The 15,309-nt window shown below is 34.4% G+C and overlaps 4 long non-coding RNA genes across 4 annotated transcripts; 2 read left to right on the top strand and 2 right to left on the bottom strand.

The window, feature by feature from the left end:
* Positions 1-3,393: 3,393 nt before the first annotated feature.
* Positions 3,394-4,670, bottom strand: LOC130052917 (uncharacterized). The gene is made up of 2 exons (XR_008801292.1): positions 4,571-4,670; positions 3,394-3,914 (listed from the first exon to the last, which is right to left on the bottom strand). It is a non-coding gene; the product is annotated as an uncharacterized LOC130052917 (long non-coding RNA).
* A 76-nt stretch (positions 4,671-4,746) lies between these two features.
* Positions 4,747-5,572, top strand: LOC125667284 (uncharacterized). The gene is made up of 2 exons (XR_007367119.2): positions 4,747-5,092; positions 5,301-5,572. It is a non-coding gene; the product is annotated as an uncharacterized LOC125667284 (long non-coding RNA).
* Positions 5,573-7,075: 1,503 nt separating this feature from the next.
* LOC130052918 (uncharacterized) lies at positions 7,076-8,352 on the bottom strand. The gene is made up of 2 exons (XR_008801293.1): positions 8,253-8,352; positions 7,076-7,596 (listed from the first exon to the last, which is right to left on the bottom strand). It is a non-coding gene; the product is annotated as an uncharacterized LOC130052918 (long non-coding RNA).
* A 76-nt stretch (positions 8,353-8,428) lies between these two features.
* LOC130052919 (uncharacterized) lies at positions 8,429-9,254 on the top strand. The gene is made up of 2 exons (XR_008801297.1): positions 8,429-8,774; positions 8,983-9,254. It is a non-coding gene; the product is annotated as an uncharacterized LOC130052919 (long non-coding RNA).
* The last annotated feature ends 6,055 nt before the right edge of the window (positions 9,255-15,309 follow it).

Below are 15,309 nucleotides of genomic sequence, written 5' to 3' on the forward strand. Positions count from 1 at the left end.
AATATCATAGCTCAATAAATGAAAATATGACTTCCAATAATCTATTAACTTCCTTATAAGAGTATTAGGCTTATGCCTTATAAGGAAATTAGTAGATTTTTGAGAGCCAAATTTTCATTTATTGAGCTATGACATTGAGCTTTATACCATTTTCTTCGTCTCAATGAGGCGAAAAAGAATATGCCATCAAATATTTTTTCCGACCAAAGGGTACCCCCAAATCCAGGCACGGGCCATAACCCTAGCTCTGCGAGATTTAAAATTAGGGTTAGCCCTCAGTCTTGTATTTGTCATCCAAACAATATTTTGTTACCATAGTCTTTCTCGCCTTTTTGAGACGAAAAGAATGATATCAAACTCAATATCATAGCTCAATAAATGAAAATATGGCTTCCAATAATCTATTAATTTCCTTATAAGAGTATTAGGCTTATGCCTTATGAGGAAATTAATAGATTTTTGAAAGCCAAATTTTCATTGATTGAGCTATGACATTGAGCTTTATACCATTTTCTTCGTCTCAATGAGGCGAAAAAGAATATGCCATCAAATATTTTTTCCGACCAAAGGGTACCCCCAACTCCAGGCACGGGCCATAACCCTAGCTCTGCGAGATTTAAAATTAGGGTTAGCCCTCAGTCCTGTATTTGTCATCCAAAAAATATTTTGTTACCATAGTCTTTCTCGGCTTTTTGAGACGAAAAGAAATATATAATCATATTTTATGTAACATGAATAATAAAGATCTTGACCCCAGATAACCTGATTTGGGACTTAGACTTTTTCAGACAAATGACTGAAAATGCTTTTGGGGGCTCATCATTATATTTATCAAGCTAGAAATATGAACTTGATATCTCCTGCTTCGCCTCATTGAGACGAAAAAAATGATATAAGAAACATTAAGGTGTGATAATAAATAAGGAAATCAGCCCCAAAAAGCATTTTTTATCACTCGCTGTAAAATGACTAAGTCCAAATTGTAAAAGGTTTAGTGCATAACATTTTCATTTTTCATTCTACATTTATTTTAATTACATGTTCTTTCTCGTCTTTTTAAAACGAAGAAAATGATATAAAGCACAATGACATAGCTCAAGTAATAAGATTTTTACTCCCTGAAATACTTTACATTCCTATTGAGATCATGTCCCTTTTAGGAGGGTAAATAAGAAAGACCTATTCATGTCCTAAAACTTTATTATTCAGGATATTTAAAAGATCTTTACATCATTTTTTTCGTCTTGAGGAGACGAGAAGGAATATATAATCATATTTTATGTAACATGAATAATAAAAATGTTGACCCCAGATAACCTGATTTGGGACTTAGACTTTTCCCGACGAATGACTGAAAATGCTTTGGGGGGCTCATAATTTTATTTATCAAGCTAGAAATAAGAGCTTGGCATCACCTGTTTCGCCTCATTGAGACGAAGAAAATGATATAAGAAACATTAAGGTGTGATAATAAATAAGGAAATCAGCCCCAAAAAGCATTTTTTATCACTCGCTGTAAAATGACTAAGTCCAAATTGTAAAAGGTTTAGGGCATAACATTTTCATTTTTCATCCTACATTTATTTTAATTACATATTCATTCTCGTCTTTTTAAGACGAAGAAAATGATATAAAGCACAATGACATAGCTCAAGTAATAAAAATTTTGCCACCTGAAATACTTTACATTCCTATTGAGATTATGTCCCTTTTAGGAGGGTAAATAAGAAAGACATATTCATGTCCTAAAACTTTATTATTCAGGATATTTAAAAGATCTTTATATCATTTTTTTCGTCTTGAAGAGACGAGAAGGAATATATAATCATATTTTATATAACATGAATAATAAAAATGTTGACCCCTGATAACCTGATTTGGGACTTAGACTTTTTCCGAGGAATGACTGAAAATGCTTTTGGAGGCTCATCATTATATTGATCAAGCTAGAAATATGAACCTGGTATCAGCTGCTTCGCCTCATTGAGACGAAAAAGATGATATAAGAAACATTAAGGTGTGACAATAAATAAGGAAATCAGCCCCAAAAAGCATTTTTTATAACTCGCTGTAAAATGACTAAGTCCAAATTGTAAAAGGTTTGAGGCATAAAATTTTCATTATCAACCCTATATATTTTTAAATTACATATTCTTTCTCGTCTCAATGAGACAAAGAAAATGATGTAAAGCACACTGTTGTAGGTCGAGTATAAATGACATGAAGCCCCTGAAGGGACTAATTTCTACTTGACAAAAAGTCTAAGTCCAATTCCTAAAGTTTTCAGTCAATAACTTTTTTATTTTTTGAGCCACCAACATTCTGATTACATATTCTTTCTCGTCTCGTCGAGACAAACAATTTAATGAATAGATATCTGGGTTTTGGATTGGGAAACCTGGAGTCGGCCTCAACTCTGGCAGAATCTGCCATAAAAAAAAAACCGACTCCAGGTTTCCGAAACATGTTGAGAGCTGGAACTTTTATTTATAAAGCTATAAATTGGATATTGATATCATTTTTCTCGTCTTCTCACGTGTAATAAAATGATATAAAGAACTTTAACATACTTTAATAAATAAAAAATTCGATTTTTGACAGGAGGATATTCTGCTAGGAACGATAAAAATGACTACCTATTTGCCTGTGAAATTCTTATTTATTGTTCAATTTCCTTGTGTTTGATACCATTGTCTTCATCTCGTTGAGACGAGAAAAATGGTGTAAGAAACAATGCTGTAGTGTGTATAATAAGACAATCACCCCCTATAAGGATTGCATTTTACTCGTCGACAAAAAGTCTAAGTCCAATTCCTAAAGTTTTCAGTCAATAACTTTTTTATTTTTTGAGCCACCAAAATTCTGATTACATATTCTTTCTCGTCTCGTCGAGACAAACAATTTAATGTATAGATATCTGGGTTTTGGATCGGAAAACCTGGAGACGGCCTTTTTTTGTGGCAGAATCTGCCACATAAAAAAACCGACTCCACCCTCATGAAAATATTTTGCTGAAAATTTGCTGAAAGATATCTGAAACAAATCTGAAACGTTGCTTACTGAAATTTTTCTTGCTGAATCAATGCTGAACATGTTTCAGCATATATGCTGAAACACCTTGAGCATTGCTGAAACATTTCTTAATTACTGAAACATTGCTTACTGAAATGTTTCTTGCTGAATCAATGCTGAAAATGTTTCAGTACATATGCTGAAACACCTTGAGCATTGCTGAAACATTTCTTAATTACTGAAACATTCAGACAAGTTGCTGAGACAGTCTGAAACATCAATTAAAATTGCTGAGTTCCATCTGAAACATTCAAATTGCTGAAACTGTCTGAAACTCTGCAATATTGCGACAACTTATCATGCTGAGAAAACACAAATTCCTTGGAGATAAATTATTTAAACTATAATCATAATATATGACATGACAATGAAATCAACCCATAATGGACATTATATAATACAAAACAAATTAACTATGCCCATGTTTGTGTCTGTGTATACACTTTAACACTTCATCAAAAATATTAGTCTCGATCATCATGGTCATCACAGGCATCTATACTGTAGCAATTCTGTTGTAACAGTTTTTGGTACTTTTTGGAGTTGATCATTATTTAAGTCCATTTACTAAACAAGATATAGTTCCAATCATGGTCATCACAGGCAGATCTATTAGATTAATCTGCAACTATAATTCTGTTGCAACAGATTTTGGCACTCTACAGTGGGTTAATTCACAAATTTTCTGTTGTTGAACATGTTGAATGGAAGTTTCCTTAAAAAATAAAACTCAGCACAAGCCACTCCCTCCAGAATGTACAGTTCCGACTCCTTCCTCTTCCCAATTTATAAAGAGTCAGCCTGCTTATTATCTACTAAGAAGTTCTCCTAAGAATGACTTACTGAAAAAATATAATAACAATATATGAATATATTAATTAGAGGCTCCATAACAATACAATCACACAGTCCTACATTTCAAGCAAATTCTTGAGTATCTATTGCTGTATTACTCATGCTGTATATTTGATTTATAATCGTAATTCAGGTCTAATGACGTAATATGTCAATGTATGAATTCAAGAGCATTTTGTGTCATAGATATACTTAAACTGCTTTACCATAGTATATTTTTGCAATTGGAATCAAATACAAAACTGCATTAAGCATTTTTTGAATTTTTCAACCTACGAGACGTTGTGAAAGTATGGAAGAATGGCACTAGCAAGAGATTGCGAAATTGTGTTGAGAAAATTCGGGTCGTCGTAACTTTGTCGTTTTACAATTACAACGTGTGTAATCCCTACTTGTTATAACTGTGGGCAGTGAAATTCAATTGTGCATTTAGCTTGAAATCTTTACACACTGTTACATAAGAAAACATGGGTGTCCTAGGTCTAACAAAAATCGTAAGTTTAAAAAAATAAATCAAAAAAAATCGGCGACTTTCATTAGACAGTCACCTCTACTTCAAAATTGAAACCAAGTGCCATTTATTTATATGACTGTCATTTTCAATCATAATTTAAGCCTATATTATTTTGGTTTTGAAACTTACATGTTAAGTAAGGCAGAATCTTCTCACTGCACTGCCCCTCCGGCCTCCATCTTCTGTGTTTTCTTCTGATGTTGACGGAAGTTGTCAATCAATTACAAAGTATTAAAAAAATCGATAAAAAAATTTTATAGGAGAAATATTGGAATATATCCTTTATTTTAAGAGCTATAATACTTTTGACAATATTTTTTTTAAAATATTTGTAAACTGGTTCCCCGCTGATCGATGCTACCTACATACGAAATAGGCGAGGTCGATAAGGGTACCAGTTTAATATTCATCGCAGACGGAAGTATTGCACGCGGGAAAAATTTCGTTTGATCAACAGCCATGTATTGAAATCATAACGCCATCGTTGTATGAGTGGGTGAAGATGAATTTAATGCGATTCCACTCTCCTGTATAAAGGATCCAAGAAAAGATTTTAGTAAATACCTTGAGGGAGAATGCATAAGCATGAAAACCTCCAGATCTTGGTTTCCCTGGCCTGAATCTTCGACGCCATTTTGTTAGCAGTTCGAGGTATGAATTTTTGTGTTAATGTTAACCTAATAGTCCTATTAATTAAGTGTCTGTACTATGTAAAAATCAGAACTTTCGATCACATAAATTTGAAGCATTCCATGTTGAATTAATTAAGATCATGAATTTATATGAACTTCGATCATTATTTATAAGATTAAACACATTGTTAAGTTTACAATGTACATGTATGCTAGTATAATTTCAGATGGATTCAAGCAAATTAAGAAGTGGATTATCCTAAAAATTCGTTGGATACAGACAAGGCCTATAGATCTATATGACAATCAGAATGATTACCTCATAGTGGACTATAAGGCCTACAACAGCTAGCTATTTCTAATCAGAGAGGTGGGAAGACCCGGTAGGATGTAATACCAAGTAAACAGTAAATGGAAATTTAAATTATAAAAAAGGTAGTGCCTGAAAAAGACAATTTAAGACTTGATATTTTGAATGAAAAATAAAAATTGAAATATATTTGTCTCGATTATTTTTTAAAGTATATTGCAGGATGAAAAGCTAGCATATCCTTGCTGAATAAGTGCTGTAACATTGCTGAATAGGTGGGGTATTATTGCTGAAACGGCACTGAATATTTGCTGAAACAGCACTGAATAATTGCTGAAACAGTACTTAATATTTGCTGAAACAACACTGAATAATTGCTGAAACAGTGCTGAATAATTGCTGAAACAGTACTTAATATTTGCTGAAACAGTGCTGAATAATTTCTGAAACAGTGCTGAATAATTTCTGAAACAGTGCTGAATAATTGCTGAAACGGCACTGAATAATTGCTGAATATTTCTGAAACCTTGCTTACTTATAGTTTGAAAACTGTATGAAACATTGCTGAAATTTTGGCTGAAACATCACTTGCAATTGGCTGAAACACCAAGTCTGAAACATGCCTAGAATGTTCCAATTACAGGCATGTTTCAGACTTTTGTTTCAGACAGACAATTCTGGAATGTTTCAGGAAAATTTCAGAAATGTTTCAGGAAAATTTCAGACTAAAATTTTCATGAGGGCTGAGGTTCTCCACAAATATTGAGAGCTGGAACTTTTATTTTTAAAGCTATAATTATGATATTGATATCATTTTTCTCGTCTTCTCACGTGGAATAAAATGATATAAAGAACTTTAACATACTTTAATAAATAAAAAATTCGATTTTTGACAGGAGGATATTCTGTTAGGAACGATAAAAATGGTAGTACTACCTTTTGCCTGTGAAATTTTTATTTATTGTTCAATTTCCTTGTGTTTGATACCATTGTCTTCGTCTCTTTCAGACGAAAAAAATGGTGTAAGAAACAATGCTTTAGTGTGTATAATAAGGCAATCACCCCCTATAAGGATTGCATTTTACTCGTCGACAAAAAGTCCAAGTCCAATTCCTAAAGTTTTCAGTCAATAACTTTTTTATTTTTTGAGCCACCAAAATTCTGATTACATATTCTTTCTCGTCTCGTCGAGACAAACAATTTAATGTATAGATATCTGGGTTTTGGATCGGAAAACCTGGAGACGGCCTTTTTTTGTGGCAGAATCTGCCACATAAAAAAACCGACTCCACCCTCATGAAAATATTTTGCTGAAAATTTGCTGAAAGATATCTGAAACAAATCTGAAACGTTGCTTACTGAAATTTTTCTTGCTGAATCAATGCTGAACATGTTTCAGCATATATGCTGAAACACCTTGAGCATTGCTGAAACATTTCTTAATTACTGAAACATTGCTTACTGAAATGTTTCTTGCTGAATCAATGCTGAAAATGTTTCAGTACATATGCTGAAACACCTTGAGCATTGCTGAAACATTTCTTAATTACTGAAACATTCAGACAAGTTGCTGAGACAGTCTGAAACATCAATTAAAATTGCTGAGTTCCATCTGAAACATTCAAATTGCTGAAACTGTCTGAAACTCTGCAATATTGCGACAACTTATCATGCTGAGAAAACACAAATTCCTTGGAGATAAATTATTTAAACTATAATCATAATATATGACATGACAATGAAATCAACCCATAATGGACATTATATAATACAAAACAAATTAACTATGCCCATGTTTGTGTCTGTGTATACACTTTAACACTTCATCAAAAATATTAGTCTCGATCATCATGGTCATCACAGGCATCTATACTGTAGCAATTCTGTTGTAACAGTTTTTGGTACTTTTTGGAGTTGATCATTATTTAAGTCCATTTACTAAACAAGATATAGTTCCAATCATGGTCATCACAGGCAGATCTATTAGATTAATCTGCAACTATAATTCTGTTGCAACAGATTTTGGCACTCTACAGTGGGTTAATTCACAAATTTTCTGTTGTTGAACATGTTGAATGGAAGTTTCCTTAAAAAATAAAACTCAGCACAAGCCACTCCCTCCAGAATGTACAGTTCCGACTCCTTCCTCTTCCCAATTTATAAAGAGTCAGCCTGCTTATTATCTACTAAGAAGTTCTCCTAAGAATGACTTACTGAAAAAATATAATAACAATATATGAATATATTAATTAGAGGCTCCATAACAATACAATCACACAGTCCTACATTTCAAGCAAATTCTTGAGTATCTATTGCTGTATTACTCATGCTGTATATTTGATTTATAATCGTAATTCAGGTCTAATGACGTAATATTTCAATGTATGAATTCAAGAGCATTTTGTGTCATAGATATACTTAAACTGCTTTACCATAGTATATTTTTGCAATTGGAATCAAATACAAAACTGCATTAAGCATTTTTTGAATTTTTCAACCTACGAGACGTTGTGAAAGTATGGAAGAATGGCACTAGCAAGAGATTGCGAAATTGTGTTGAGAAAATTCGGGTCGTCGTAACTTTGTCGTTTTACAATTACAACGTGTGTAATCCCTACTTGTTATAACTGTGGGCAGTGAAATTCAATTGTGCATTTAGCTTGAAATCTTTACACACTGTTACATAAGAAAACATGGGTGTCCTAGGTCTAACAAAAATCGTAAGTTTAAAAAAATAAATCAAAAAAAATCGGCGACTTTCATTAGACAGTCACCTCTACTTCAAAATTGAAACCAAGTGCCATTTATTTATATGACTGTCATTTTCAATCATAATTTAAGCCTATATTATTTTGGTTTTGAAACTTACATGTTAAGTAAGGCAGAATCTTCTCACTGCACTGCCCCTCCGGCCTCCATCTTCTGTGTTTTCTTCTGATGTTGACGGAAGTTGTCAATCAATTACAAAGTATTAAAAAAATCGATAAAAAAATTTTATAGGAGAAATATTGGAATATATCCTTTATTTTAAGAGCTATAATACTTTTGACAATATTTTTTTTAAAATATTTGTAAACTGGTTCCCCGCTGATCGATGCTACCTACATACGAAATAGGCGAGGTCGATAAGGGTACCAGTTTAATATTCATCGCAGACGGAAGTATTGCACGCGGGAAAAATTTCGTTTGATCAACAGCCATGTATTGAAATCATAACGCCATCGTTGTATGAGTGGGTGAAGATGAATTTAATGCGATTCCACTCTCCTGTATAAAGGATCCAAGAAAAGATTTTAGTAAATACCTTGAGGGAGAATGCATAAGCATGAAAACCTCCAGATCTTGGTTTCCCTGGCCTGAATCTTCGACGCCATTTTGTTAGCAGTTCGAGGTATGAATTTTTGTGTTAATGTTAACCTAATAGTCCTATTAATTAAGTGTCTGTACTATGTAAAAATCAGAACTTTCGATCACATAAATTTGAAGCATTCCATGTTGAATTAATTAAGATCATGAATTTATATGAACTTCGATCATTATTTATAAGATTAAACACATTGTTAAGTTTACAATGTACATGTATGCTAGTATAATTTCAGATGGATTCAAGCAAATTAAGAAGTGGATTATCCTAAAAATTCGTTGGATACAGACAAGGCCTATAGATCTATATGACAATCAGAATGATTACCTCATAGTGGACTATAAGGCCTACAACAGCTAGCTATTTCTAATCAGAGAGGTGGGAAGACCCGGTAGGATGTAATACCAAGTAAACAGTAAATGGAAATTTAAATTATAAAAAAGGTAGTGCCTGAAAAAGACAATTTAAGACTTGATATTTTGAATGAAAAATAAAAATTGAAATATATTTGTCTCGATTATTTTTTAAAGTATATTGCAGGATGAAAAGCTAGCATATCCTTGCTGAATAAGTGCTGTAACATTGCTGAATAGGTGGGGTATTATTGCTGAAACGGCACTGAATATTTGCTGAAACAGCACTGAATAATTGCTGAAACAGTACTTAATATTTGCTGAAACAACACTGAATAATTGCTGAAACAGTGCTGAATAATTGCTGAAACAGTACTTAATATTTGCTGAAACAGTGCTGAATAATTTCTGAAACAGTGCTGAATAATTTCTGAAACAGTGCTGAATAATTGCTGAAACGGCACTGAATAATTGCTGAATATTTCTGAAACCTTGCTTACTTATAGTTTGAAAACTGTATGAAACATTGCTGAAATTTTGGCTGAAACATCACTTGCAATTGGCTGAAACACCAAGTCTGAAACATGCCTAGAATGTTCCAATTACAGGCATGTTTCAGACTTTTGTTTCAGACAGACAATTCTGGAATGTTTCAGGAAAATTTCAGAAATGTTTCAGGAAAATTTCAGACTAAAATTTTCATGAGGGCTGAGGTTCTCCACAAATATTGAGAGCTGGAACTTTTATTTTTAAAGCTATAATTATGATATTGATATCATTTTTCTCGTCTTCTCACGTGGAATAAAATGATATAAAGAACTTTAACATACTTTAATAAATAAAAAATTCGATTTTTGACAGGAGGATATTCTGTTAGGAACGATAAAAATGGTAGTACTACCTTTTGCCTGTGAAATTTTTATTTATTGTTCAATTTCCTTGTGTTTGATACCATTGTCTTCGTCTCTTTCAGACGAAAAAAATGGTGTAAGAAACAATGCTTTAGTGTGTATAATAAGGCAATCACCCCCTATAAGGATTGCATTTTACTCGTCGACAAAAAGTCCAAGTCCAATTCCTAAAGTTTTCAGTCAATAACTTTTTTATTTTTTGAGCCACCAAAATTCTGATTACATATTCTTTCTCGTCTCGTCGAGACAAACAATTTAATGTATAGATATCTGGGTTTTGGATTGGGAAACCTGGAGTCGGCCTCAACTCTGGCAGAATCTGCCATAAAAAAAAAACCGACTCCAGGTTTCCGACACATGTTGAGAGCTGGAACTTTTATTTATAAAGCTATAAATTGGATATTGATATCATTTTTCTCGTCTTCTCACGTGTAATAAAATGATATAAAAAACTTTAACATACTTTAATAAATAAAAAATTCGATTTTTGACAGGAGGATATTCTGCTAGGAACGATAAAAATGACTACTTATTTGCCTGTGAAATTCTTATCTATTGTTCAATTTCCTTGTGTTTGATACCATTGTCTTCATCTCGTTGAGACGAGAAAAATGGTGTAAGAAACAATGCTGTAGTGTGTATAATAAGACAATCACCCCCTATAAGGATTGCATTTTACTCGTCGACAAAAAGTCTAAGTCCAATTCCTAAAGTTTTCAGTCAATAACTTTTTTATTTTTTGAGCCACCAAAATTCTGATTACATATTCTTTCTCGTCTCGTCGAGACAAACAATTTAATGTATAGATATCTGGGTTTTGGATCGGAAAACCTGGAGACGGCCTTTTTTGGTGGCAGAATCTGCCACATAAAAAAACCGACTCCAGGTTCTCCACAAATATTGAGAGCTGGAACTTTTATTTTTAAAGCTATAATTATGATATTGATATCATTTTTCTCGTCTTCTCACGTGGAATAAAATGATATAAAGAACTTTAACATACTTTAATAAATAAAAAATTCGATTTTTGACAGGAGGATATTCTGCTAGGAACGATAAAAATGGTAGTACTACCTTTTGCCTGTGAAATTTTTATTTATTGTTCAATTTCCTTGTGTTTGATACCATTGTCTTCGTCTCTTTCAGACGAAAAAAATGGTGTAAGAAACAATGCTCTAGTGTGTATAATAAGGCAATCATCCCCTATAAGGATTGCATTTTACTCGTCGACAAAAAGTCTAAGTCCAATTCCTAAAGTTTTCAGTCAATAACTTTTTTATTTTTTGAGCCACCAAAATTCTGATTACATATTCTTTCTCGTCTCGTCGAGACAAACAATTTAATGTATATATATCTGGGTTTTGGATCGGAAAACCTGGAGACGGCCTTTTTTGGTGGCAGAATCTGCCACATAAAAAAACCGACTCCAGGTTCTCCACAAATATTGAGAGCTGGAACTTTTATTTTTAAAGCTATAAATTGGATATTGATATCATTTTTCTCGTCTTCTCACGTGGAATAAAATGATATAAAAAACTTTAACATACTTTAATAAATAAAAAATTCGATTTTTGACAGGAGGATATTCTGTTAGGAACGATAAAAATGGTAGTACTACCTTTTGCCTGTGAAATTTTTATTTATTGTTCAATTTCCTTGTGTTTGATACCATTGTCTTCGTTTCTTTCAGACGAAAAAAATGGTGTAAGAAACAATGCTCTAGTGTGTATAATAAGGCAATCACCCCCTATAAGGATTGCATTTTACTCGTCGACAAAAAGTCTAAGTCCAATTCCTAAAGTTTTCAGTCAATAACTTTTTTATTTTTTGAGCCACCAAAATTCTGATTACATATTCTTTCTCGTCTCGTCGAGACAAACAATTTAATGTATAGATATCTGGGTTTTGGATTGGGAAACCTGGAGTCGGCCTCAACTCTGGCAGAATCTGCCATAAAAAAAAACCGACTCCAGGTTTCCGACACATGTTGAGAGCTGGAACTTTTATTTATAAAGCTATAAATTGGATATTGATATCATTTTTCTCGTCTTCTCACGTGTAATAAAATGATATAAAAAACTTTAACATACTTTAATAAATAAAAAATTCGATTTTTGACAGGAGGATATTCTGCTAGGAACGATAAAAATGACTACTTATTTGCCTGTGAAATTCCTATTTATTGTTCAATTTCCGTGTGTTTGATATCATTGTCTTCGTCTCGTTGAGACGAGAAAAATGGTGTAAAAAACAATGCTGTAGTGTGTATAATAAGACAATCACCCCCTATAAGGATTGCATTTTACTCGTCGACAAAAAGTCTAAGTCCAATTCCTAAAGTTTTCAGTCAATAACTTTTTTATTTTTGGAGCCACTGAAATTCTAATTACATATTCTTTCTCGGCTCGTCGAGACGAACACTTTAATGTATAGATATCTGGGTTTTGGATTGGGAAACCTGGAGTCGGCCTCAACTCTGGCAGAATCTGCCATAAAAAAAAACCGACTCCAGGTTTCCGACACATGTTGAGAGCTGGAACTTTTATTTATAAAGCTATAAATTGGATATTGATATCATTTTTCTCGTCTTCTCACGTGTAATAAAATGATATAAAAAACTTTAACATACTTTAATAAATAAAAAATTCGATTTTTGACAGGAGGATATTCTGCTAGGAACGATAAAAATGACTACTTATTTGCCTGTGAAATTCCTATTTATTGTTCAATTTCCGTGTGTTTGATATCATTGTCTTCGTCTCGTTGAGACGAGAAAAATGGTGTAAAAAACAATGCTGTAGTGTGTATAATAAGACAATCACCCCCTATAAGGATTGCATTTTACTCGTCGACAAAAAGTCTAAGTCCAATTCCTAAAGTTTTCAGTCAATAACTTTTTTATTTTTGGAGCCACTGAAATTCTAATTACATATTCTTTCTCGTCTCGTCGAGACGAACAATTTAATGTATAGATATGTGGGTTTTGGATCGGAAAACCTGGAAACGGCCTTTTTTGTGTCCGAATCTGCCACATAAAAAAAAAGGCCGACTCCAGGTTCTCCACACATATTGAGAGCTGGAACTTTTATTTTTAAAGCTATAATTATGATATTGATATCATTTTTCTCGTCTTCTCACGTGGAATAAAATGATATAAAGAACTTAAACATACCTTGATAAATAAAAAATTCGATTTTTCAGTGGGGATAGTCTACCCCTCTCAATAAAAAGATGAATAGAAATATGTGAAGCTATATATTATTCTAGCTATTTAATCTAAAAAGTATTTCGTACTGTTTTCCATGATATAAAAGAGGACATGTGCTTTAGAATAAAAGTTTACCACTGGATTACCTGGCACGTGCCTGCATGAGGTGGATTTACCTGGAATACACAAGGGCGCGTGCCTCAGAATAAACAACGCTACCTGTAAATTACCTGGCACGTGCCAAGATCGTCCCGCTCGTGCCTAGATGAGGAAACACTTTTTACAGTATCATTAATATACCAATTCAATCGAATATAGAATTAAATTTTTGTTAATAATACAAATACACCTACACTACGAAAAACGCAGTAGACCACTGAGAGATCAGCGCTCCCCTCGACGGCCGCCCTGCTCCTCGGCAGATGATGTCTGATTTTGCTGCTGCCGAGAAAGCGAGCTGTCCTCCACGGTCGCCCCCCTCCTCGCCTCGGCAGATGATGTTTCTCTGATTTTGCTGCTGCCGAGAAAGCGAACTGTCCTCAACGGTCGCTCCCCTCCTCGCCTCGGCAAATGATGTCTCTGATTTTGCTGCTGCCGAGAAAGCGAGCTGTCCTCGATGGCCGCTCCGCTCCTCCCTATGACCCTAAAGAGGCAGCCAAAAAACCAACCAAATATGCTACCCTGCTTAGAATTTAATGCTCTTTACAACCAAAATATCAGCATTGCTCTATCTAGATCCGTATAGGCACCCCGACGCGAATGCGCCCCACCCCCCGCAGCCCAGGAAGTGAATTTCGGTATTTTCGGTAGATATGGCAAATTGGACGGTCATTTCTTCCTCGGGGAGTTAGATCATCGAATTTAATTTATTTTTCCCACATAGATACATTCTTTATGAATCTTTTGGTGCATAGAACATGTCTTTAACTACCGCGGTAGTCCCCGTAGACCTAAAATATGGAGGGCTACCCCTTCTGCTCTGTTTAGAGTCTCTATAGAGACGCACTCTCTCTGGCCCCGTAAGGGCTGTAAAAACAACCCAATATGCTACCCTGCTTAGAATTTATTGCTCTTTCTAATAAAAATATCAGCAGTGCTTTATCTAGCTCCGTATAGGCACCCCGGAGCGAATGCGGGACCCCCGCGGACCTGGAAAGCATTTTCCGTATTTTCAGTAGATGCGGCAAATTGGACGGCCATTTCTTCGTCGGAGGGTTATTTGATCGACTTTAATTTATTTTTCCCAAATAGATACATTCTTAATAATTCTTTTGGTGGGTAGAACATGTCTATACCTACCTATGTAGTCCCCGTAGAGCTAAAATACAGAGGCCTACCCCTTTTATATGGAAATCCGCCTTGGAGTCTTCATAGAGCCGCCCTTTCTATGGCCGTAAAGGGGCTTAAAAAAACAATCGAACATGATACCCTGCTTAGAATTTAATGCCCTTTCTAACAAAAATATCAGCAGTGCTCTATCTAGCTCCGTAGAGGCACCCCGGCGCGAATGCGGGACCCCCGCGGACCTGGAAAGCATTTTCCGTATTTTCAGTAGATGCGGCAAATTGGACGGCCATTTCTTCGTCGGAGGGTTATTTGATCGACTTTAATTTATTTTTCCCAAATAGATACAATCTTTAGAAATCTTTTGGTAGGTAGAACATGTCCCTATCTACCCGAGTAGTCCGCGTAGAGCTAAAATACAGAGGCCTACCCCTTTCATATGGAAATCCCCCTTGGAGTCTTTATAGAGCCGTCCTCTCTCTGGCCCTAAAGGGGCTGAAAAAGACAATCGAACATAGTACCCTGCTTAGAATTTAATGCTCTTTCTAACAAAAATATCGGCGTGGCTCTTTCTAGCTCCGTATAGGCACCTCGAGGCGAATGCAGGACCCCTGCGGCCCGAAACGCGAATTTCGCTATTTTCAACAAATGCGGCAAATTGGACGGCTTTTTCTTCCTCGTAGAGTTAATTAATCGACTTCAATTTCTTTTTCCCAAATAGATATATTCTTTATGATTCTTTTGGTGGGTATAACATGACCGTACCTACCTATGTAGTCCCCGTAGAGCTAAAATACCGAGGGCTA

This window comes from Ostrea edulis, chromosome 3 (genome assembly GCF_947568905.1).
Source record: "Ostrea edulis chromosome 3, xbOstEdul1.1, whole genome shotgun sequence".
NCBI lineage: Eukaryota > Metazoa > Mollusca > Bivalvia > Ostreida > Ostreidae > Ostrea > Ostrea edulis.